Source organism: Astyanax mexicanus, chromosome 17 (assembly GCF_023375975.1).
Source record: "Astyanax mexicanus isolate ESR-SI-001 chromosome 17, AstMex3_surface, whole genome shotgun sequence".
In the NCBI taxonomy this organism is placed as follows: domain Eukaryota; kingdom Metazoa; phylum Chordata; class Actinopteri; order Characiformes; family Acestrorhamphidae; genus Astyanax; species Astyanax mexicanus.
The window spans coordinates 37,279,659-37,302,495 of NC_064424.1; the positions used below are offsets into that span (position 1 = coordinate 37,279,659).

At 38.1% G+C, this 22,837-nt stretch overlaps 1 protein-coding gene across 6 annotated transcripts in view; it reads left to right on the forward strand.

Moving 5' to 3' along the window:
* The first annotated feature begins 737 nt into the window (after window positions 1-737).
* Window positions 738-22,837, forward strand: part of ptpn13 (protein tyrosine phosphatase non-receptor type 13) — a 201,575-nt gene continuing 179,475 nt past the window's right edge. For 5 of the 6 annotated variants that reach the window (XM_049466081.1, XM_049466082.1, XM_049466084.1 and 2 more), the window contains exon 1: window positions 739-1,052. The gene's annotated coding sequence lies outside the window, so the exon portion shown is untranslated. Of the gene's footprint in view, window positions 1,053-22,837 lie in introns of all 6 variants that reach the window. The other variant, XM_049466083.1, reaches the window with a different exon arrangement.

The window sequence follows — 22,837 nt, forward strand, 5'->3', positions numbered from 1 at the left end:
AAATAAGTTTTTGTGTTTTACTATTGTTAAATAGGCATTCGATTTTATGAGAAATTAGTCATTTCTCTTTTTTATTCTTCTGTATTATCAAATAAGTTAAAATAAGTTGCAAAAATTGTCTTAATATGAAAATATTATTGTTCATCAAAACAAAAAATCGTCAAAACAAACAAACAAACAAAAAAACAATAGTTATCATAATGAACCCAAAGAGCAGATGGGTAAAATAACTTTTGCATGAAAAATACAATTAAAACAATTTTGAAAAGTTGTAAATGAATTTCTTAATCATGAATAAGACCAACTGATTTTTTTTTAAATCAATAATACTCCCCTTTTTATCCCTCTGTTTTTGTGATATCCTGTGAAGGTAAGATCTCTTAGTCATGAATTAAAAGTTCATCTGCGCTTTTGAATTAGTTTTACATATTAATTAGTTGTCCAGAAGAGCATCAGAGAATTAGAGCAGATAATTTCTCCTTGACATTCTGTTGTTTATGCGTTTACATTTTAAGTATTATTCAGAAAACACAGTGTGTGTATAAAGTTTAATTAACGAACAAAAGGCACTTTATATTGATAAAACATAAATAACTGTAGATTTCAGCGTTTGTTAACGTGCAATAAAAAATATTCCGTATAAAAAAGAATTTAAAATTTAAAAAACACTTTTGAATCGGCTCGATCATGAATTACTGATTCAAAAGAGTCGATTCGCTGAGGAGTCGGACATTGCTAGTAGTTACTCCCTCTCCCTGAGAGAGAAAAGAAAGGCAACCAACACCTTTTAGCTGAAATGCTCACCCAGTTAGCCCAGCACTTTCGACTGCTTTCTGTGTTTTAACTGGAGAAACTAGAGGTTAAACGCAGCGGGGGAGAGCCGTGGATTTGACTCGGAGACTTTTTTCGGGGGTTCAGTCTCAGACCTGTTGCTGATTCACCGAAACCTGAGCAGGTTTTGCACTTTATTTCGCTGAGACCGAGCCGGGGATGCTGGGCTTTCTGCGCGGGTTGGGACTGTGTTGTTGGTAAAGCTACTGCTAACTGAAGAGGTAAGTTTGTGATTTTAGCCTTATCACACTCCTGCTGATCCTCACATCAACTTCTTTATGAGCCTGTTTGTGTTTGCAGTGTCGAGCGGTCGAGTTCGAACTCTTCGTTCCACCTTAAATGCTACCGCAGTTCCATTCGGACGCCTTGACTGGCTGTAGCCTGAAACTGCTGGAGCATTTAAGGTGGAACGGAGAATTCAAACCAAGAAGAAAATGCAGCAATAAAGTTGGGGTTTAGGGCTCAGCACATCTCTGGCATCTTTAGTACTACTCTTATACAGTTAAAAGTGTTGTAAAAAGCAAGAAATTGACAGTAATTCAAATGTTTTGTCTAGACATAATTAGCTATTTTAGACGGAAACACAGCTAACAGTTGGACATCAACACTAACATTTGTAATATGTGAAGACAGTAACTTAATCTGTGAACAGAGCGAAAGGGTTATATTTTAGAGATCAGCATGGCTCTGGTATCTTTAGTAATACGCTTTAACACACTGCAGTAAAATCTTAAAATTTCAGTAATAAAAAAGTGTTTTTTCCTACATAAACCCAAGTCAGGCACTTTCAATATTAAGCTTTATCGTTCTGTAAAAAAATCCTGTAAAACCAATTTTTTTGTAATCTGTTGAACATCAAGCAAGATTAAGGTAAGCAAAGCTCTGGTCTCTTTAATTGTATTTTTTAACCTAGATAAACATATAAAACGCCATTAAAAATGAAAATTTACTATTAGCTAGTTTTTAGCGTCTTCTGTAATAAGCTTAACAAACTGTAATACGTTTATAAACTAAATCAACAGCTTAATGCGCTTTAAAAAGCTAGATGCTTACACGTTTAGAGATCAGCACAGTTTTGGCAACTTCAACAAACCAGAACATTTCAAACTTTTAAAAACAAAAAAAGCAAGAAATTCTCATTTATATGTTTGTAATCTGTGAAAACAGCAAATAGTTGGAGTTTTAGAAATCAATATACATCTGGTTTGACGACCAGTTTGACGAGTTTTCTTTCCATGTGTTGAATTTTACCAGCTTTCCAGAATTCCATTGCTTGAGCGTCCTGCAGCAGATTGAAAGTAACTGTTTCCCCTCAGATTCCTTTTATTTCTGTTTATAATCTAGAAATACAGTAGATACATGAATCGCAAGTTTAATCTGTTGTACCCATAATGTGAATTTTAGCACAACATTGTTTTTTTCTTCTTCTTCAGTCCGAACCAGACAGAGACTACTGTGTAATTATAAAAAGCACTTACATATTTACTAGCCCTTTGTGAAAAAGTGTTTTCCCCTCCATAAATGAACTGTGATTACTACTAACCACAACCAGGCGTGATTACTGCCAGACCTGTAGAATCAAGAATTAATCTAAATAGAACCTGTCTGACAACATGAAGCAGCTAAAACATCTGGAAAAGCAACACATTATGCCCTGATCTGGAGAAATTCAAGAACATATGAGAAACTCCAGGAAACCACTGTGAGAGCTATTATTCACAAATGGAGAAAACATGGAACACTGGTAAACCCCTTCAGGAGTGGCGGGCTGACTGAAAATATTTCAAAAGGGCATGGACCACTCATCCAGGAGGTTACAAAAGAACCCATAATAACATTTAAAAAACTTCTGATCTCACTCGCTTCAATTAAGTTCAGTGTTGATGATTCAATAATAAGAAAGAGACTGGCCGAAAGTGGTCTCCATGGAAGAATTTCAAGGCAAAACACTGCTGACCAAAAAGAACCCAACAGCCCATCTCACATTTACCAACAAACATCTTGATGATCTCCAGGACTTTGGGTAAATATTCTTTGAACTGACAAAAAGTGAAACTTTCTGGGAGGTGTTTGTCCTGTTACATATAGCGTAAAAAACTACTAACACATAATTTCAAAAAAAGAACATCATACTGAACGTAAAACATGGTGGTGGTAGTGTGATGGTCTGGGGCTGCTTTGCTGTTTCAGGGTCTGCACAACTTGCTGTAATAGATGGAACCAGAGAATTCAGAATTCTCTAAAGGAGAATGTCTGGCTACCGTTTCATGACCTCAAGCTCAGGTGTACTTGGGTTCTGCAGCAGGAAAATGATCCAAAGCACACAAACAAGTCCACCTCTGAATGGCTTAAAAAAACTAAATGAAGGTTTTGGAGTGGCCTAGTCAAAGTCTGATTGAGATTATGTGATCTTAAACAAGACATTTATGCTCGAAAACCCTCCAAAACAATTCTGTAAAGAAGAGTGGACCAAATTTCTTTTTGGTGGACCTTTTATATTTACTCTGGTTATCTTTGTCTGATATTGGAATTTGTTTGATAAAATATATCAGTATGACAAAAAAAGGGAAAACAAAAGAAATATGTAGGGGGCAAATACTTTTTCACGCCACTGTAAAGCAACCTTAATAATGCCCAGAAATATTCTTTCTTTTACCACCCTGCACTAACATCTGCTCTTTGCTGTGTAGTGAATTGCTGGACTGCCAGGCTCTACACTGTTTAGCTGCTTATTTGGATTAATCTGTGAATGATCAGTGCATTACACAGATGGGATATGGGTCGTCATCAGCTGTTACATAAAGGCTTTATGGGAAGTTAGATGGGAGCCAGAGAGAGGGAAGACACTGCAGTGTACGTGGTTCTGTTTATTAGAATGAATTACTGCTCTTACATTCACTGTTACATTTCAGATTATTGAACTCTTTTAATTAAGCAAATTATAATTTATTACTTATAATTGGTTATAAATTAATATGTAGATCTACTGGAGCCGGATTTCTTTTTTTGGGAAAGTTGCTGTAATTGGAGGGATTACGCACAGGTTTGCCAGTTTGAATCCATAGTGTTCATGGTTTTAAACTCTGAATAAAACAGTATAAATCTACAGTGTGCATGGTTTCAGACTCTGGACAAATCCAGTATTTGTTTGTACCTCGGACAGGTATAATTGGTGATTTTAATCCAGAATGAATCTGCAGTCTATAGTTTTTAGTCGGACAGTAATACTTGTGAACTGAATTTATTCCAGTATGAATTTGCTGTGTAAGTTGTGCAAGGGTTTTAAGACTATACAATGTGTGTAGTTTGTACAGTCTTTACATTCCTAATTTTGAAGTCATTTTAATGTAGTTTGCAGTATGTAGTTTTTAGTCTGACAGTGTTTCTTGTGGAATTATTTGAATCCAGTATGAATCTGTTAAATTAATGTTTGTAGTGTTTACAGGCTGACAGTATTAGTGGTGAAAAATATATTTAATCCAGTATGACTCTGTAATGTGCATAGAAGGGGTGGGACAAGATATCGATATTGTGATATATTGTGTAGATTTGTTGGGTTACATTATCTGAACATGCCATCAAATATCAATATTTTAATTTGAAACATGCCTCTCGATTTGACTTCCTAAAGTTACTGCTTCATTACTCCACATGGTGGCGTTAATCAGAAGAGAGTACATCTGTAGTGAAGAATATTGGTTGTTAGTTTATTGGTGTCAGTTTCACAGAATCTGACACCAGAATAACTGTGTTGTGATTTTAATTCAGTATGAATATTCAGTTTCTGTTTCTCATAGTAGAAGTTGTGCAGTGAATTAAATGCCATATCAATCTGCTGTGTGTAGGTTTTTTTTTTAATACATGTTGCTGTCACAATGTTTCAGTAACGAGGCATTCCTAAAAAACACTATTCCAATACTTCCCCTTGCTGAGTACAGTGACTTACATTCAAAATATACTGCAATTCATCCAATTAAACAGGACAAATTGCACTCTTTGTAATAAAATTTGAGCACAGATAATGTCATTAAGAAGTACATTGTCGATATGACGATAAAATTCTTGATGATAAAGTTAAATAGGGTATAACCGATGTTCTGAGCGTGCATTTTTGGGCTGGTTCTGCTGTTCTGTGCTGTGGAGATGATTGAACAGACTGGTGTTCTTGTGGCTTGGTGCTCTGATGTTAATTCGTCTGTTCAGAGTGTTATTTTATGCTGGCCCGTCTCCATGAAGGAAATGCCATCTCTGCTGTTCTGCCGCAGAGGGGTGTGTGCAGTGCAGATCTCAGCAGGATTCTGCATTTTCCACTCCGGGCCTCGCTCTGACCCAGCCCCCAACTACGCTAAATGCAGCTAAACACGGTTCGCCAAGCAACATTTAAGCCCTGCTGGATTTGAAATACTCTTACCTAGGGAGGCCCTGGAATATCAGTCATTACCATAATAATTTGTGATTTTCATCCAGAATGAATCTGCAGTGTGTTTCTGTGGTTTTGTAGTATTAAAAATCCAGTATGATGTACATACACAGTCTGACAGACAGTCTGACAGGTATGATAATAATCGCTAACACAGGGTTAGGCGCTCGTACTGTACTGTGCGGTTTATACTGAGGTGTGAACCGAACCGTGAATTTTCTGTACGGTCACACCCCTACTATTTATTGTGAAGTGGTTTTAATCCAGTATGAATCTACATTTGTGTGTGTCTGTCAGTGTTAACTGTATAATTCTGTGTTGTGTAGTTTTTATTGAAAGCTTTGAACTGTTTTAAGGCAGCCTTTTTTTTTTTACAGCTATTTAGTTGAGGTTTTAAAATTGTGGCTGTGTAGAACCCTTGAAATATTCTGTAATATTGTTTTGAATAAATTCTTTAACAACTGGGCTTGTTGTAGTTATTCTGCGAAACCCTTGTGTTTTTTATGAGGTTCTCTTTCCTGAGGCTAAACACATGGCTGGTGTTAGCACAAGCACATCCACATGAAACTCAGGAGCAGCAGTAACTCCCAGCAGATCTGCAAATCTCATGACATTTTCCTGAGAAAGCCTAACTACCACGCTAGCAAGACAGACAGCAAGACACATTATTCACTATGATTTAGAACTTAAAGCTTTTTTATATAATCCATCATACACCACCTACTTTTAGTCCAGATTCTCAGTCTGGCTGAATCTGCAGATGTGTGGTGAGACAGGGTGGAAAATTGGTATATCAAGTTGTGTGTCAATTCGTGTGTGAGGGGTAGAGCCTCAGATTTTTGGCCTCAGGACTATAGTTAAGAACAGTAAGAGAATATTAAACACAAGAATGTAATCTAGCAGTGTTACTGGTCAGCAACAAGCCGAGCACTAGGGGTGGGTGTTATGGCCGTTAAAAAAATATCACAATATTTTAGGGTATTTTGCGATAACAATATTTTTGACAATATGACAAAACATTGAATAACAAAATATAATTTCAAGAATGGCAGTGTTATTGCATACAATATGATATGACAGACATCTATTGTAAAATATTGTAAGAGAAATCAATGATGCAACATTTCATGATTTCATGCACTCTGTTTATCCAGGATTGAATCAAATAAATGTATCTTTAGTTCATATTTAATAGAAACAGAGAAAAGTTAGAATTTGCTTTTACTACAAACTGCTAAAATTGTACCCTGATGGTGTATGACGCTAAAACAATATCACAATATTTTTAGAGTTCTTTTAGGATAACGGTATTAGAAAATGTTGGTGATATATAAAACACAAAACATAAACACAGGATGTAGTCACATTCTTAAAAGGCAGATTCTTATTTTAAGTTCAACGTTAAATTATGCGCCATCTAGGCCTGTCGCGATAACTATGTTATCGATTTATCATTTTAATCGCGGTCGTTTTTGCCGATGTCGATAACACCCTCGTTTCTGCGTGGATTAGTTTACATGAGAGAGCGAGTCCCGCTGCTCTCTCGCCGGCTCTCAGCGAATCTGTCAGACAGCAACATCTATCGGTTAGGAACTGAGTGTAGTGCAGACAGAGCTTATGCAGCAGTGAGAGTGAGCAGTGACTGTGCCGCCACACACATGCACACATGCACGCGTACACACACACAGCAGAGAGTGTGTGTGTGTGAGGAGATGTGTTAGCTAGCGAATGTATTCGAGGCTAATTGGACTTTCTCAAAACTAAACAGCTTATTAAACATATATGATCAGAAAAAGGAATCTGCAAGTGCCCATGTGTTCAGAGTTAAAAATAAATAAATAATGTAAATGTTACTTTAATCTATTTGTTGTTACTTTATTTTTTGAATAAGGGTCTGTTTAATATTTAGTGCAGTTTTTCAGAACCCAGGGTGGGTGTACTTTGTTTTAGTTATTTATGATTTTAAAATATTTTTATATTGGGAGCCCAATGTCTGCTCTTAATAATATGAAGTTAGTTTAACTGTAAAATGGTGTAATAGTATTATGCTAGTATATTATTAGTGTGGCACATTGTCTTAAAGCTCCTTTGGGAGCCCAGAAGCAGGAAAAGGCATTTTCTATAGTGGCGCTTTAAAATGATAATATTATCCTTTATCGCAATCATTTCTGGGACAACATATCGTCCTGAAAATTTTGTTATTGTGACAGGCCTAGCCATCTTCATTCTTGTGGTAGCACATGTTCAAAACTGCTTGAATATTTAAGGTGGAATGGCAATAATAGCTAAGAAGCTAGCATTTGCCTTGTACCTAGCTTAATCTCAATGTGCTCCTCACATCCAGTGCCCGCAATCTGTACAGACCATGTTATTGTTACAGGTTTCTCAGCCAAAGCCACTTTTCTTGTTTCTTTAGTTTTAGGTAAGCATTCATTGTGGCGCTAATAGTGATAGCAGCTAGCTTTTGTGCTTCATGTTTACTCTTTTAGGTAAAGTTAGGGGTGTGTTTTGGTTGTAATCAGTTCGGGTGAGCAGCAGGTTGGAATCGTTTAGTGTATGATCTTTTCTCGTTTAGTATGTGGTGGACAGTTTTTATTTATTTATTTATTTTCTTTATTCCAAATAAAAAAAATTGTAAAACTCTGTGGGAAGGTGTGAAATACCCAGTCTGATTTAAATTTGATACCACTTTTTAAAACTCCTGTAGTGCACCTAAGGCTTTAGAGAGAGCAATCTCCTCTAAAAGTCAAAAGCAACTAATAGAGAAGTGTAAGGTGAAACAAAACGAGTAAAGAAAATAAAGCCTTGACTATTGGCCACAAAATAAAGCTTCCTAAGTGGTTGTGTATATTTTAGAGTTTCTTTACATTGCTGCATCTCATTTTTACCTGTTTTTTTAACTCTCTAAGTCCTGAAGGCCAGACCATACAGAGGTTACATATTAGTGTTACAGCAGTTACTGATCAGCAGATTTAAAATTAGCCCTCTCTACTAAGCCTCAGAGTCAAGAAGTGAGGAATCATGTGACAGCATTCCAAAGAACTGTTTTTGATTTAATGGTGCTTCTTTGTTGCTGCATTGAGCGCAGCTCCGCCCTCCAGCGAAAAAGTTCAGCACATTTCTGCTTTATTCATATAAATCCAGCCGCCACGCTGCTTTCAGTCAATTAGGGAACAGCAAGCTGCGACACACACACAAGCCTCACACACACACTCTGAAAATGATGGAATATGGATTTGTAGAACTATAGATTACAGTGAGATTTATTAAAAATTAAAAATCTTAAACTTATGATTGACTACATCTGCTGCTTCATTTGAATTAAAAAATGTTACGTATATGGAGATCCGGTGTTGTGTCGAGTTACCTTGTCAAACCGTGCTACTCTTTTGTGTATATTTACAGGAAAAAATACAAGAAAAGCACAATATTAGAGCATGTTTCCAGTATAAGTTCATGTACTATTTTTGGATAGCCTTAATCATCGTATCAGGGTAAAGTTACGGTAGTAAGAGTTTATTATAGAATATAGTTTTTGTATTTGTTTAGGCCCCCCAGTTACTTTTTTGGAGAAGTAAGGAGTAACTATAACTAATTACTTTTTCAAAGTAACGTGCCCAACACTGTGTATGTTCATGTTCTCTCTTGATGAAAAGAGAGAACATGAACATACACAGTGTTGGGCACGTTACTTTGAAAAAGTAATTAGTTATAGTTACTCCTTACTTCTCCAAAAAAGTAACTGAGTTACTAACGGAATTAATCCACTATAAAAGTAACTAGTTACCAGTAAAAGTAACGATCGCATTACTTTTATTATTCGCCCTCAAAAAAAAGGAAATCAGTTATGTGTTTACTATTATTATTTGAAAAATAACAAACGAAAATAAACCCAAAATGTTGACAAAAATATAATCTAACGAATTTAAAAAAAAAACGAAATTCTTCACACAACCAAAGAAAATTACTAAAATGTGTAATACTGAAAAAAACGGAAAAAATGGAAAAATGCATCTGGGGACGAAATTAAACAAACCAAGCCACACTCAAAGGAAATATGTACATATAAACAAAACAAAATAATGGACAAAAACAACAATCTAATTACCGTTAAAATGGTATTAATATAACAGCTTCACCAAAAGAGAATAGAGCTTAGATCGGGCCCAAAAATCCGACCCCACCCCGCCCGTGCACGTTCTGCCCGAGCCCGACCCAACCCGAACCATAAACTGTAGGGGTGTCACGATCTCGATATTTTATCGAAATCGAATCGAAATGAGGTCATGGTCTCGAGTATCGAAGTCAAAATGAGGATCGACGATCCCTCCCGCGCGCGCTACGCAAATAGCGCAGCGCGCTACGCAAATGGCGCGGCACCAACACAGCGCATCCTATTCATTTAAATAGAGAGCCGCTGCATGAGCGCAGCCCCGCCCTCAGTTCTGCTGTGTGAGAGACAGCTGCCTTTCAACCACTGAGGAGAAACTGAAAACGGATTTATAGAAATATAGACAGGGCTCTCAAGTTTTGAGTGTCGGCGGGAGTGTGATCACTGTTTTTTATCTGTCCAAGGGGGGAGGGGGGGCGGGGGTTGGGCGCGCGCAGGTGAGAGCGTGTGAACTCGCTGAAATGCGTGTGTCAGTGTGACTTGAGAACACTGACTATAGATCACAGTGAGGTGGATTAAAAATCTTAAACTTATAATTGACTACACCTGTTGCTTTCCATTGAATTAAAAAAACATCTTTCTCTCAGATAAAGTAAACACAAGCGAGTTTCTGACTAAAATAAAAGCTTTTCAGGAGAGATATAAGTTATGTGTAAATATTTATAAGACAATACCTGACAAAATCTGTTTTAATGACGTTAATAAACATCACTGTGACAGCGCTAGTCACAGTTTCACCACATCACTTATCTGACCAGCCTGTACTGATTTCTGCCCCCCAATAATGCTTTCAATAACCTCTAATAGCCTTTAATAGTCTTCAGTAGCCTTTAAAAGACTTACCTGGCGGCCGTGGTGTGTCCACTAAACTCCGTAGTTATAAACATCCTGAGGTTAGCAGCGCGCTAACTGACCTGTTTATAATGTAATCCGAGCAGTGCCTCCGTGTCGGCTGTTCTAACCTGCTGCTGTTAGCTGCTTGGGCTGAAAGATGAACTGTAGTGAGCTGTATTATCCGGTTAGTGGGGTTAAAACCTTTATTTGTTTACAGAAACAGTAAAAACGGACTGGCTGAGCCCTGTAGCCCGTGGCTGGGCTGTACTGAAGTAGTGACTGAGTGAAGAGAGCGGGGCTTGTGCTGCTGCAGCTCCGACTAGTGGTTTGATGAAGAACTGCAGCTTTATGTAAGTGAGCAGTTTCACCAGCCATCCACACACAGCTCTGATAAACTGCTTGTTTTAATAGTGCACACTGTTGCTACCAAAAAAAGTCACTAGATGGCATTACCATATATATCTTAATAAATAATAATAATAATATTTATAATATTTATAATAATAATAATAATAATAATAATAAATATATTATTTAAATTTTATGAGGCATAAAATAATAACAAGAAAAAAAAACAAGAAAATCGAGAATCGAATCGAATCGTGACCCTCAAATCGAAAATGAAATCGAATCGAGGATTTAGAGAATCGTGACACCCCTAATAAACTGTCATTATGAGCCCGACCCGATCCGACCCATAAACTGTCTGTTTTCGGGCTGATTGAATGAGCGAAATATAATCAGAGTTATGTTTATTAACACTGTAACATAAAAGCATAGAACTATTATTTAATTAACATGATTTTTAAGAACAGTTAAACACAGTGCTGCAAGTCAAACGCGGAGGCGTTCACGTGCGCCCAGAGCTACGTGATTACATTTTTCATTTTTATTATAGTTTAATTTTATTTTGTTTTACTTTTTTCTGTTCAGTAAGTTTTAATTTGTTTTTAGGATGGGCTTGCTAGTTTATTCACATGTCTTATCAGAGAGATCAATCTAATGAACGTGAGAAAGAGAGAGAGAGAGAAAGAGAGATTTCTGAGCTACTCACAGGTAAATGTTCTCACATACTGTATCTCCTGTTTCTCTTTCATCTGCCTTGCGCTCATATTGTAATCCCATACATAGTTCTGCAGTTTCTCAGTGTTTTCTGTCGTATTTTGCGGCTAGCGCGAGCGCTTTACACAAGAACTAACGGACCACGAGGTGCCGCGCGCTCGGCACATCACCGCCCGCTGTACAACTCCGCTGTACAACAGCGCTTATAAATAAATTAAACACGAAAATGAGAGTATTCTATCAGTAATGTCAGTTCGTTTTAGTTAGTTTTATGAACACAAAATACAGTTCGAGGTAGTTTTTTCCTTTTAATTACCGTTTTTATTAGATTCAGTTAACACAATTTTTTTTCACTTTCAGTTTTCGGTATTTCATTCGCTTTAGTGAACAATAATAATTGGTTACTTAGTAACATTGTAATTATCACACCAGAGCTTTATATAAAATAAAAATAGGAGCCCGATTTCGGGTCGGTCCTCGGGTCAGGTCGGGTTCTGGCAGAGAATTTAAACTCTAAAAGAGAAAGCAGCAACTAAAAAGACCTTAACGTCCTTACATCGGAACTTGGCCTGTCCACGGCAATCACTGAATTGATTAGAGCAGCAAACCGTCACAATTGTGCCTCACTTCACCATGCCAAACCACAGGCACAGCAGCCAGAAGCTCAAGTTCACCGGAAAAAGGAGGGGTTAACCAGGGCAAAGCGAAGTTAAAAAAAAAAAAGCGGCTAAAGTAGCGTGCAGTAACGGGGTGTCGGAAATGGTAACGGCGTTATAGTTACAGTCAGAGTAGTTAGTTAGATTACTCGTTACTGGAAAAAAGTAACGGCGTTAGTAACAGCGTTAGTTTTAACGCCGTTACTCCCAACACTGAACATACATCTGTAACACTGTTAATGGTTAAAGTAAAACTTTCTGAGTGGGGATTGTAAACACTGTGAATATGCAAGTAAGAGGACTCTAAAACATTATAAATGAATAAAAAAAATCCATGATATTATTCATGGAACGGAAGAACAATGGGAATGGGAAAGGCTAAAATAGAAGAAATGAGGAGAACATTCTTCTGGAAAATTTGGTATTTGATTTGAAACTAATACCTTGATATTTTTTTCTGAATAATGATATACAAAATCTCGATATATAGAAGACTTCTGAGACAAAACTACATGTTCCAAATTTTATATAGGCACTTGTATCACAGTGCCATACCCTATATGTTAGAGGAGCTTAGTAGTTCTAGCAATATTTAATCATCAACAACTGAAAGACAATTCCAATTGCACTAATTTTCAACTACAAACTCTTCGATTGAAATGTATTATCCACTTTAAGCAGTCTAAAACAAGAAACTCCTAAAAAATACAGTGTGCTTCTGAAAAAAGAGCATCTAAAACTTAAGAAAAAGTAAATACGTTAATAAAAGGGGCAGTTTGGGTTTTCTGTAAATCTTGGCTGAAACATTGTCAAGTCTATTCTCATAGATATATCATCTTAGAGTGGGAGTGTCTGCTGTATATTAGCGCTTTGATCTCAAAACATGAGATGTGGTGGTTCTAAACTGTCTGTGTTTCACTGAAAAGTTTGGTTTCGCCGGCACTGTGTGTTTTTATAGAACACGCCTCTATAAACTCCGTAACTCCTGTGTGCACCTCATTTCATTTACATGCACGTGATTAGTCAGCAAGTTTCATACAGCGCAAAGCCTCCACTGTAGCGGCTTTAGTTCTGTAGTTCCACCAGGGAGGCTTATTCTAGAACATTGTAATTGAAAGAAGGAAATATTTTAGAACGTTGCGAATGAGTGCGCTGAAGATTCTAGAACGTTGCGAATGAGTGCGCTGAAGATTCTAGAACGTTGCGAATGAGTGCGCCGAAGATTCTAGAACGTTGCGAATGAGTGCGCCGAAGATTCTAGAACGTTGCGAATGAGTGCGCCGATGATTCTAGAACGTTGCGAATGAGTGCGCCGATGATTCTAGAACGTTGCGAATGAGTGCGCCGATGATTCTAGAACGTTGCGAATGAGTGCGCCGATGATTCTAGAACGTTGCGAATGAGTGCGCCGATGATTCTAGAACGTTGCGAATGAGTGCGCTGAAGATTCTAGAACGTTGCGAATGAGTGCGCTGAAGATTCTAGAACGTTGCGAATGAGTGCGCTGAAGATTCTAGAACGTTGCGAATGAGTGCGCCGAAGATTCTAGAACGTTGCGAATGAGTGCGCCGATGATTCTAGAACGTTGCGAATGAGTGCGCCGATGATTCTAGAACGTTGCGAATGAGTGCGCCGATGATTCTAGAACGTTGCGAATGAGTGCGCGAAGATTCTAGAACGTTGCGAATGAGTGCGCCGAAGATTCTAGAACGTTGCGAATGAGTGCGCCGATGATTCTAGAACGTTGCGAATGAGTGCGCCGATGATTCTAGAACGTTGCGAATGAGTGCGCCGATGATTCTAGAACGTTGCGAATGAGTGCGCCGATGATTCTAGAACGTTGCGAATGAGTGCGCCGATGATTCTAGAACGTTGCGAATGAGTGCGCCGAAGATTCTAGAACGTTGCGAATGAGTGCGCCGAAGATTCTAGAACGTTGCGAATGAGTGCGCCGAAGATTCTAGAACGTTGCGAATGAGTGCGCCGAAGATTCTAGAACGTTGCGAATGAGTGCGCCGAAGATTCTAGAACGTTGCGAATGAGTGCGCCGAAGATTCTAGAACGTTGCGAATGAGTGCGCCGAAGATTCTAGAACATTGCGTTTATTCTTTAGTCAGATTATTTTTTCTGAAGTGGAGCTTGTGGGGTTTCAGGATAAATAATTGTATACATTTGTTTGCAGCATACACTGTGTTCCAAATTATTATGCAAAAAGTGTTTAGGAGTGATAAGGAAAGATTTTTTTTTTTTGTCAGTTAAACTCATCGATGGTGATGTGTGTCAGGGCTCTTCGTATCACTGAAAGCAATTGCAGACACCTGTGCTAATTATTTGGCAGGTGTGTCCAATTAAAGGCAAGACTACTTAAGAAGGCTGTCCCACATTATTAAGCAGCCTACATTTTTAGCCAAAATGGGAAAGAAAAAGGATGTGTCGGCTGCTGAGAAGCAACAAATTGTGGAGTGTTTAGGTCAAGGCATGACTAAAATCAACATTGCCAAGACACTTCATTGTGATCATCGCGCAATCAAGAAGTATGTAGCTGATTCAGAGCACACACGTGTGCATGCTGATAAAGGAAAATTGAGGACTCTTTCCAACAGGCAATTCTGTCAAGTTAAAAGAGCAGCTGCAAAAATGCTTTGTCATAGCAGCAGACAAGTTTTTGAAGCTGCTGGTGCCTCCAACATCCCCCGAACAACAAGATGCAGGGTCCTTCCATCCTGTCGACCTCCTCTACCCAATGCACACAATCAGAAATGGCTCCAGTGGTCCAAACAATACATAAAGACTGACTTCAAAACTGTTTTGTTCACCGATGAGTGCCGTGCAACACTCGATGGTCCAGATGGATGGAGTGGTGGATGGCTGGTTGATGGACACCCCATGCAAAAAAGGCTATGGCTCCAAAAAGGAGGAGGTGGAGTAATGTTTTGGGCTGGAATCATGGGGAGAGAGATTGTCGGGCCCTTTAGGATCCCTGAAGGGGTAAAGATGACCTCCATAATGTATGTGAAGTTTCTCAAACAGCACTTCCTGCCATAGTTCAAGAAGAAGAATCATGCATTCCGCAGCAAGATCATTTTCATGCATGATAATGCACCGTCTCATGCTGCAAAGAACACATCTGCATCTCTGGCTGCTATGGGCATAAAAGGGGACAAACTTATGGTGTGGCCGCCATGCTCCCCTGACCTCAACCCTATTGAGAACCTCTGGAGCATCATCAAAAGGAGTGTCTATGATGGTGGGAGGCAGTTCACATCTAAGCAACAGCTCTGGGAGGGTATTCTGTGCACATGCAAAACAATTTAAGCAGATACCATCCAAAATCTGACAAATTCAATGGACGAGAGAGTTCAGAAGATCCTTTCGAACAAGGGGTCCTATGTGCAATTGTAACATCTCCTAGAATAAAGTTTTGACTGGAAAACTGTTTGATTTCAGTTTGTAATAACCTGCTTATGCTTATAATTTCATAAATGACCAATTTTTTGTTCTTTATAAAAATGAAAAGGTTGAAAACTCTGCTGTGCATAATAATTTGGAACATGCATTTTGAGTGCATTTTGAGTGTTTTATTTTTTTTTAAACATACTGTTATCATTGGCAGTTTGTTCAAAAACCTTTCAATTGTACTCTAATAGTCGATGACTAGAAAATTACAATGGCTGCAATTCATATAGGTAATTTTGGAAAATCTGAGAAAATAGTATTTGCATAATAATTTGGAACACAGTGTATGTAATATATTTATGATATGTATGTGTGATATATTTAAACAGAAAGTTGTGATGTTTGAGCAGCAGTGTAATTGCAGGGAATGCTGTAAAACTCTGTATAAGCAGGTATTCTGAGTTTGTGTTGTGCAGTTATGTGGTGTTCTTTAGTTCTGTGTGCATCATTGGAGTGAAATAAGCAGGATTGTAGCTTTGGCTAAGTCACCGCCAACTAGGCCATCAGTCAGCCAGCCACCATCACTTTTGTGTACAGTTGTCATGAAGAAGAAACCTGAACTGCTGGTGTGATGATCTGAGGAGCCACAGCATATAACAGTCAGTCACCCCTGGTAGTGATACTACCATTTAATAGCTTAGTGATCCAGTGGGTTTTATCCCTTTTGAACTTTTCCATATTTTGTCACATTACAACCACAAACATAAATATATTTCATTTAAATTTAATGTGAAAGACCAACACAAAATGTAAAAGTGCTGTGTGCAATACTTTGTGGAACCTTCTTTTGCTGCAATTACAGCTGCACCAGCTTTGCTCTTCTAGTGACTGTAATTTTTGACCATTTTTTGCAAAACAGCTCAAGATCAGTCAGATTAGATGAAGAGTGATTGTAAACAGCTTTCAGATCTTGCCACAGGTTCTGGGTTGGGTTTAGGTCTGGACTGACTGGACCATTCTAACACATGAATATGTTTTGATGTAAACCATTACATTGTAGGTCTGGCTTTATGTTAAGAGTCGCTGTCCTGCTGGAAGGTGAAGCTCCGCCCCAGTCTCAAGTCTTTTGGAGACTTTAACAGGTTTTCTTCCAAGATTGCCCTGTATTTGGCTCCATCCATCTTCCCATCAACTCTGACCGACTTCCCTGTCCCTGCTGAAGAGAAGCAGCCCCGCAGCATGATGCTGCCACCACCATGTTTGACAGTGTGAATGTTGTGTTCAGAATGATGTGCAGTGTTCATTCTCCACCACACATAGCGCACATGGCTGGCAAACTGCAAACGGCACTTTTTATGGTTTTCTTTTGACACGGGCTGTCACAGAGCAGCTGTATTTTTAATGAGATTAGATTACACACAGGTGGACTCTTCTTAGTCATTAGCAGTCATCAGGCAACTTCTAAATGCAATTGGCTGATTACACCTCTGAATACACGTCACTTTTCAGTTTTTTATTTTTTTTATTTTTTTTTATTCATGCATCATTTCCTTTCCACTTCACAGTTGTATACCACTTTCTGTTGGTCTTTCACATTAAATTCTAATGACATATACTATGTTTGTGGTTGTAATGAGACAAATATATTTAGGGTTCAAGCACCGAAGGTGCGTAGAACCCTATTGTTTTTGCTAAGATTTTTCTTCTTCTTATTAGGGTTCAAGCACCGAAGGTGCGTAGAACCCTATTGTTTTTGCTAAGATTTTTCTTATTATTATTATTATTATTCTTTTTCTCCTGTAAAAACAGTTGTGCAGCCTAAACCGTAAGTCATAGAGACATGAAACTTGGTAGGTAGATGTAGGATCAGTGCATCTCGGTGGACAACAAAAATGGCACCGATTGGTCAAGTGGTGGCGCTATAAACAAGGAAATTCATTTTTCACAATTTTCTCAATAACTCAAAAACCATAAGACCTACATTCAAAATTCTTTTTTTGATGGATTCCTTGGGTCAATACCAACAACTTTCCAATTTGGACCATGCACTTCCGTCTATATAGATTTTTTGCTAATTTGCATAATATGCAAAACCTACTTTTGCAAACTAGTCCTAGGAATTTTGACCAATCCTGGCATGTTTGGTATTAAAACACTCGTGAGAGCATGCGCTTCAATATTCATTAAGAAAAAGTTGAAATATGTAAACAATATGGCCGCCATATGCAAATTAGTCCTTCCGGATATATGCCCCATTCACTTCAAGAGGTAAATTTGGAGCACTGTTTCTCAGCAACCGTGCAACCTAGCAAGTTGAAACTTTGCATGCAGAATCTATCATACAGCCTCTAAAGGATGTTCAAAGGGCAACTTAATCAATCAACATGGCTGAACACCATCAGCCAATCAGCATTCAGCAGACATTTTGGCAGGCTGAATGTTGCCCAATCTGGATGATATTTGGCAGTTATGTTCAGGTGGAGACACTGTAGTGACCTGCAAAGTGCTGAAACAATCCGCCCACTGGGGGGCGCTGTTCCAAAAAAACGAGTATATGTCAATCATGCTGTACTATTTTGACATCTAATTGTTTTTGCCATATTTAGTACAGTGGCTCTGACAAATTTCTCAATACAACTATGTTTAAAAAGTGCTTTGTTCATTCATAATTGCTAATTGTTTGAAAATAGCTATATTGAAACTACTCTCTGGATATTTGGCCTATCACCTCCATTTCAGTCTTGCTGCACACTGTAGAATCTCTAGGTAAATGTTCATTAAAAACATTTGTGAAAATTTCACATACAATACTCTCCAGGCATCAAGCAATCTGTGCGTCCTTGGAATTTCTAACCTAAATTGCTGTAACTCTGCAGTATTTGCTGTAATCTCACAATGTTAAAGACCTCTGTACAATATCACTCTGATGAAGCGCCATTTAATACAGAACTAGATTAAGAATAACTTGACATTACATGTCATATCAGAACATTCACTCCTTTGTGCCTCTTCTCAACATTAATAACAGGTGAAAGACTTTTGATCATTTCTAAATGTGACAGAATGTCTCCAATTGTGTTAGACCTTCTTACACATCACCATCCTATGCTCTAGTAGGCACCATTGTGCTAGTTGGTGCTTGATGAAGCGCCATTTAATTCAGAACTAGATTTATAATAACTTCGTAATTACATGTCATATCAGAACATTCACTCCTTTGTGTTAATTTAAACTTGTTTGGTCAAACATTTCAGCTTGTTCTGCAAAGGTTCAAAGGTCAATCTGAATACCACTTTGTGAACATTCTGGTTGAAGCCACCTGATCAATACCAATAACATGTAGACACCTTTTGACTAGTTCTAACTCACTTAATGAATATCCTACAAACTTCACTAGATTTACATGTGAATTTAAGCACTGATCAGGTTGAAAGGCCTCTGCTCAACATTAATAACAGGTGAAAAACTTGATAATTTCTAAATGTGACAGGGCATCTCCAATCATATTAGACCTTCTTACACATCACCATTCAATGCTCCAGTAGGCACCATTGTGCAAGTTGGTGCTTGAACCCGATGATTGCCGCTTGCGGCTATATTTAGGGGTTCGAGCACGTAGTGCTAGAAACCCTATTGTAATTGTTCTGATTATTATTAGGGGTTCGAGCACGTAGTGCTAGAAACCCTATTGTAATTGTTCTGATTATTATTATTATTATTATTATTATTATTATTATTATTATTATTATTATTATTATTCTTTTTCTGCCATAGAAGTGATCGGGCAGAAGAAACCGTAAGGCCTACAGGGCTGAGACTTGGTCATATGGTAGTACTTCTCACCGCTACTCAGATTCAAAAGATGAGCCAAATCGGCCTCAAGGGGGCGCTATGGCGAAGGTCAACGCGTTAGGCCTCGTAACTGCCACGCCCTGATAGCTAGAGCAAAAATTCTTGCATTATATGATTCCTTGGTTAATGGTAATTCAAAAAGGTCAATAGAACCACTAAGCTCCGCCCACTTAGATTTTTTGCTATTTAGCATAATATGCAAAACCTACTTTTGAGAACTTGTCCTAGGGTCATTGACCAATCCTGTCATATTTGGTGTCAAACAACTCAGCAGAGTCCCAACCTAAATAATTATCAAAAAAATTGTGAAATTTGTAAACAATATGGCCGCCATATGCAAATTAATCTTACCGTGGCACACCCAAATTTACTCTAACAGCTGTAACTTTTGAATGCTTAAATCTACACTAATGCCACTTTAGACCTTTGATGCCAACATGATTCTGAGGTAGCCCGTCAATCTGTGTAGACATACGCCCCCAGGGGGCGGAGCCAAAGCTAAAAATCTGTTTCTCAGGAACCGTACAAGCTATGAAGCTCTCCTTTGGCATGTATCATCTATGGCCTATGTCCTAATGTTTTACTGAAGGAAAATTTGATATGCAAATTTTTGCGATCGTTATTAGCCAATCAGTTTCCAGCAAGCTTTTGACATGCTAAACAATGACCAATCAGGACGATACTTATACCCTACATGTATCTCAGGGCCTTCTATCATACATTAAAATATGGCGTTGATTGGCCTCAAGGGGGCGCTATAGCAGAAAATCAGTTATATCTAAAGGTACAAGTGGCCTAGGCTTGTTATTCTTTTTTAGTTGTATACTTTGCTGTAGCCTTTACAACTTTGTAATTACATATGTTTACCAAAAATGCAAAGATTTTCATCAGTGGCCAAAAGAGTAAAAATTGCTCTTTTCGAACTTGTCTTTAAGTCCTTAATCAATCAAAACAAATTTGGTCTTGATGCAATCTTGAGACCATGTAGGTAAATAATTATCAAAATAATCTTGACATTTTAACTATTTGAGGCCCATAAACCTTGATCAAACATGTACATGAAAGCCTTTTCAGAGTTATTTGGCCAAAACTCTGTCAAAGTTTAAAACATGCCAAAACTGTTGAAGCTACTAATTAACAATGACATTTGAAGTACATTTGCCAAGTATGAGCCAAATAAGTCTTCAGTAGGCTCTACAGTGAAAAAATAACTATTTTCAATTTATTCTATTTATCGCTATTTTCCAACCTAAATGGACAGAAGACAGGAACCTTTCACCCTATCAACACACAAATTTATACACATATATAGACTGATAATCTGATCTTGATTGCAAATTTTCAGCCAAATCGGACATGTTTTGCCTCTACAACGGCTGGAAAACTACAGCGATTTTGTAGGCCTCAAGCCTGTATTATCGCTTTTTTCAAATCTAAATGGACAGAAGTCAGGAACCTTTGACCCTATTGACACAGAAATTGACATACATATATAGACTGATATTGTGATCCTGATTGCAAATGTTGAGCCAAATCAGATATTTTTTGCCTCTAATATGGCCAAAGAGCAACAGCCATTTTGTAGGCCATAAGCCTGTATTATCACTTTTTTTAAACCTAAATGGTCAGAAGTCAGGAACCTTTGACCCTATCAACACACAAATTTACATACATGTATATACAGACCACTTGATCATGAGCACCAATTTGGAGCCCAATCGGACTTTTCTTCTCTTTTTAATAAATAGAAACACACTGATAGGGAATGTTCTGTCTTTCTGATAGAGTGATAGATTTCCAGCAGGTTATATGTGGTCTCTTGCTGCGCTCTGGTGGTCATTTGGTGAAACAGCTACAGGTGAATTATTCTAAATTAAAGCTCTGCTGAACTTATTCAATCTTACTTGTCTTGCTTAATTGAACATATTTATCCTTCTTGTTCATGCTGGTCAGCCGCCTGGGTCATTCTTGTTTATGCTCCACCCACTTAATTTTTTTTAAATTTGCATAATATGCAAAACCTACTTTTGAGATCTTGTCCTTGGATCCTTGACCAATCATGACATGTTTGGTGTCAAACAGTTCAGCAGAGCTTACTCCTCAATAATTATAAAAAAAAATCTTTAAATTTATAAACAATATGGCCGCCATATGCAAATGAGTTCTACCATGGTGCAGTAAAATCTCTTTAACACTTATAACTTTTGAATGCTTAACCTGACACTAATACCACTTCAGTCCTTTGATCATTACATGATTCTCAGATACCCTGTCAGTTTTAGTAGACATACACCCCCCCAGGGGGCGGAGCCAATGCTTGATAGCTGTTTCTCTAGAACCATACAAGCTATCAAGGTCGTCCTTGCCAATTATCATCTATGGCCCATGCACTAATGGTACACCAAATGAAAATTTGATATGGACACTTTTGTGGTCACTATTAGCCAATCACATTCCAGCAAGCTTTTGACAGGCTGAATGTCAATCAGGTCAAAACTTATGTACTATTATTGATATTATTGGTTATTAATATGTGCCCTTGTCATGCCTCACTGCTAGGCTCTCCGAATGCCCACTAGAGTGCAGCAAGAGACCACATAAAACCTGCTGAACACTACAGCTCAATTTATCAATGCATTTCAACTAGTTTACTCACACCACTCATCTAGCATTGTCATTATGGTCTTTATGGTCACGCTGGTCACCTAGCTTGGTTATGCTGCCCATCCAGCTAGGTCATTCTGGTCATTCACATTGGTCATTATGGTCCTGCTGGTCATTCAGCTTTGTCATCATAGCAATGCTGGTCATCCAGCTTGGTCATACTGGCCAAACACCTTTGCCATGCTGGTCATCCAGTTTGGTGATGCCAGTCAACCAGCAACATGTTTTAAGCCTAACTGGCCTCCAGGGGCCTCTTTGTCTGTAACGCTCGAACCCCGTAAATCGCCGCTTGCGGCTATATTTATTATTATTAGGGGTTCGAGCACGTAGTGCTAGAAACCCTATTGTAATTGTTCTGATTATTATTATTATTATTATTATTATTATTATAGTTCTTATTCTTTTTCTGCCATAGAAGTGATTGGGCAGAAGAAACCGTAAGGCCTACAGGGCTGAGACTTGGTCATATGGTAGTACTTCTCACCGCTACTCAGATTCAAAAGATGAGCCCGATCGGCCTCAAGGGGGCGCTATGGCGAAGGTCAACGCGTTTGGCCTCGTAACTCCTACGCCCTGATAGCTAGAGCAAAAATTCTTGCAATATATGATTCCTTGGTTAATGGCAAATCAAAAAGGTCAATAGAACCACTAAGCTCCGCCCACTTAGATTTTTTGCTATTTAGCATAATATGCAAAACCTACTTTTGAGAACTTGTCCTAGGGTCATTGACCAATCCTGTCATATTTGGTGTCAAACAACTCAGCAGAGTCCCATCCTCAATAATTATCGAAAAAATTTAGAAATTTTTAAACAATATGGCCGCCATATGCAAATTAATCTTACCGTGGCACACCCAAATTTACTCTAACAGCTGTAACTTTTGAATGCTTAAACCTACACTAATGCCACTTTACAACTTTGATGCCAACATGATTCTGAGGTAGCCCGTC